General features: G+C 42.5%; 1 pseudogene; it reads right to left on the bottom strand.

Annotated features, from left to right (window-relative positions):
• Positions 1-551: 551 nt before the first annotated feature.
• On the bottom strand, positions 552-2,218 carry LOC113213851 (ubiquitin-conjugating enzyme E2 Z-like; annotated as a pseudogene).
• Between the last annotated feature and the right edge of the window lie 1,900 nt (positions 2,219-4,118).

Genomic DNA, 4,118 nt, shown 5'->3' with positions numbered 1-4,118 from the left:
TTGATTTTCTAAAAATCCAATTTTTGAGCTAGAATGCTCATCTTCGAACTCGATGTGTCTTTTTATGACACAAAACGACCCTGAAAATCCCAGGTCGCTCGCTCACTTCGTTTTCGAGTTTTCGAGCGGACAGATACACAGATACACAGACACACAGACAGACAGACAGCCAAAGTTTTTTCCGACCAGACGGAGTAATAGGCTTCGCTAATCGCTCAGCCAACAAATTTCTTTAACTAGTTGATAATTTCTATTGCTCAACGCTCATGCTGAATAAGTCAAAATATTGACAGTTCATATTGAAAGGAACATATGAAGCAATGAATGGAGGCCTGTGAAAGGTGAAGGATGAGCTTTGCATAGCTAACGAATTCAACGGAATATTATGTAATATTACCTACAAAATCACATTTGCTCCTTGGATTGCTGCAGGAGCTGCTCTTTGATGATATGGAGCTCCTCGCATATCTCATCGTAAGCGAATGCATTCCGGTCACTTACTGATAAGGGAAATGGGTTCTGCAAATGTAATGAGGATTGCTTGCAGCAAATTAAATTATCAGGGCTACAAGGACGTGATAACTGAGAACAATAAGAGACAAACTTACAACAAATCGCTGCCCTGACGTATCATAATGTGTCAGAGCAACATGATGATAAAATTCAAAATAGCTTAAAAACTTCGACCTCATAATTTTCAGTAGAGTGGGAGGTAGAGCAAGGAGGGTCTTGTTAAGGACCATCCCACACACTGCCACCCTGAGAGTCTCATGCCTTTTGATGCTGTTGTATCGCTCTACATCACCTGATACGCGTTCCTATAAAAGAAATAATACATTTGAGAAAATCAGCCTGTAATACATATTTACAGTGCATGTTTTATATGATATTACCGTTTCATATCCTGGCTCGTTATGATACGGCTTATCATTCAACAAGCTCTGGATGGAAATAAGCACAGATGTGAGACTATGTGAAGCGGTCCACTCTGGACCAGCCCAAGTCCTGTAAGAAAAATTAAAAATAAGGTAAATACATATATAAAATGCAAATCCCTGCATATCGACTCAATAAAATTTGAGTTGCAATGGATACCTTGGGTGAGTTTACGTGACACTCAGAGCATTCTTTTGACGCTAGCTTGTCAACAGAGGGTGAAAGGGAGTGGCAGTGGACATCAAGCATCTCTTCTGCTCTCCCATTCACCCTTTGATTTCAAAGTGTAACGTCTAAAGAGCGCTCCGAGCGTTACAGAGACACTTGCAGGGTGTTCACTGTATATCATCATTAAGGCAGACTTACCCCAGCAAACCGAGGCAAACTTTGCCGCATTTGTAGAGGTTAGGATTGAACCGGACGTGACCTGCAGCTGTTGTCATAAATTGGACTTTCGGAGAGCTTATGGGATAGTCTGTTGGAAATGTGACCAGAAAGTAAAAAAAAGCCCTTCTCATATGGAGTGTCCTCTGGCCCAATAGACCATTTCGCCCGAGTGCTTTTCGACCTCTCGAAGAACAAAAATACCGGAAGTCAAGGTAAAGTGTCACACAACATAGAGGTTTGTAGTCTATGTAACTGACAATCTACTCTTCTCCTACCTAAATTTAGTCAAACATATATTCTTACGGCACAAACCGCTTAAATCTAACGTGTTTAACGGCTAGGAGCGCTCCATATACTGGCCGACTTCCGGTATTTTTGTTCTTCGAGAGGTCGAAAAGCGCTCGGGTGAAATGGTCTATAACGAGACAATGAGCCTTCATAAAATTTTGTTCGTCAGGTACAGCAAAAATACCCCAGGGTGGATTTTTCATTATGTCCCTGAGATCCCTTTTCAAAAACAGACAACAAAAACAGTTAAAAGTCAAGCACTTTAACAGAAAAACGACAATAGGGTATTCCAGGCTATCTGGAACGGAAGTGAAAAAGAACAAACTCACCGATTAATCTGTTTCCGGCCGCTCAGTATGAGAAATTGCTATGGTAGTTTGGTCCGATTCTAACCTCTCAAATATGGAGGCGAGCTCGAAACTGACCTGACGGTTTTTCATACCTGAAACGCCGTCGTGACACGTGATCACCTCAACCAATCAGAGCCATCACGGAAACAGCAAAGTCAGTGAGTTCTTTTCGTACTTCCGTTTTGGATAGCCTGGAATACCCTATTCTTCCCTAACCTTTTCACACGTCTGGCACTTGTGCTAGTATACTCGGCCATGGCGGGAAAGCTGAATAACCCTGAAAGTGACACAAAAATTACTGCTATTTCTAGACTACAAGGTAGATGTACGCCAGACCACGTCTCGCGTAACAGGTTTCGCGATACCTCACGAAACACTGTTACGCTGCGACGCGCCTGGCATACATCTACCTTGGCCTGCGGCGCTGACACCCGAGTCAGGTAGTGCAAAAATTTGCACAAAGATACGGGCCTCCGGCCCGTCGACGCCCGTCACTTCGACTAATCATGCAGGGTTGTACATTTTTTCGCTTATTTTCGTCAAAAACACCCTCTAGCTTTTTTTTTTTATTTTTATTTTTTTTTAACCGGAACCTCCCGACCTTCTCCCTGGGGATCATTAGGCCTTTTGGGGTGATTAGCGCCTCAACGGTTTGAGCTAGAGCAAAACGGACAAAATTTTTGCCCGTAGGGCTCTACTTTGATGAGTTACCCCTTAGGAAACCATATGAAAATGCTTTTAAAAAGAGTCATTTTTGGGCCCCGTTGTTTTCGATTTTTGAAAAATCCAATTTTGGAGCTAGAATGCTCATCTTCGAACTCGATCTGCCTTTTTATGACACAAAACGACCCTGAAAATCCCAGGTCGCTCGCTCAATTCGTTTTCGAGTTTTCGTGCGGACAGATACACAGACAGACAGACACACAGACAGACAGACAGACAGACAGAAAAAGTTTTTTCCGACCAGACGGAGTAATAGGCTTCGCTAATCGCTCAGCCAAAAAGACAGATCGAGTCCGAAAATGAGCCTTCTAGCTCAAAAATTGAATTTTAAAAAAAATCGAAAACCAAAGGTTGCAAATGTCTATTTTTTTCAAATATTTTTTTTATGGGATCCCAAGAGGTAACTCGTGAAAGTAGAACCCCATGGGCGAAAATTTCGTCCGTTTTGCTCTATCTTGTACCGTTTTGGCGCTATAGGGCATTTCTTGGACGAAAACAACGTGAAAAAGACAAAATCGTCTATGAAATCGTTAAAAAGGCTTATTGTCACAGAATTGTAAAGGGAGTAATACTTAAACCACACATTACGGGTCAAACCACACCCTCTTTTGAGCTTAAGGGTCCCTAGATTACCCAGTATCACTAAAACGTTGAGTTTTACATAACAATCTGTCAAAATTCGAACTTTTAATGAAAACCTTTACCGAACAGCAGAAGTTTCATATCCCTTGTCTTAGAGTAATGAGACCTCTACAAATGGTATCAGTATGTCAAATTTTGGGCCCGGATGGCCCTGTTTTCCTATACCCTCCCATTTGCTCGTCTCGGGTGTCAGCGCCGCAGGCCTAGCTATATGTGCGCCAGGCGCGTCGCAGCGTAACAGTGTTTCGTGAGATATCGCGAAGCCTGTTACGCGAGACGTGGTCTGGCGAACAAATAGCTAGTATTTAAGTGTTTTGGGTATGTTTGGGTGATTAAAAGCTATTGTTTCCGGTCTATTGTTCTTCACCTTTTTCTTCACTTTGATAATTCTGAAGTCTATTGGCTGAGCGATCAGCGAAGCCTATTACTCCAGTGATGATCAAAAAGTTTCGCGTCTGTCTGTCTCTGTGTGCGTGTGTGTCTGTCATCACGATGACTCGAGAACGAATTGAGCTAGCGACCTAGGATTTTCAGGGTCGTTTTGTGTCAGAAAAAGACAGATCAAGTTCGAAGAGGAGCACTCTACCTCAATAATTGGATTTTTAAAAAATCGGAAACCACAGGTCCCACAATTAATGTTTTTTAGCCCGCCCTTCTGCTTTGAAAAAGCTATCCAGCGGGCTTATGCAAACGACCTCGTGTCTGTCTGTCTGTCTGTGTGTCTGCCTGTCTGTCTGTTCCACTAGAAGGAGATGTGCTAGAGACTTCAAATTTTCAGGGTATCTTAAGGTT

Source organism: Frankliniella occidentalis, unplaced genomic scaffold (genome assembly GCF_000697945.3).
Source record: "Frankliniella occidentalis isolate FOCC.00 unplaced genomic scaffold, Focc_3.1 Scaffold57, whole genome shotgun sequence".
In the NCBI taxonomy this organism is placed as follows: Eukaryota; Metazoa; Arthropoda; class Insecta; order Thysanoptera; family Thripidae; genus Frankliniella; species Frankliniella occidentalis.
The sequence above is the reverse complement of the archived record's forward strand: the minus strand, read 5'-3'. Positions and strand labels throughout refer to the sequence as shown.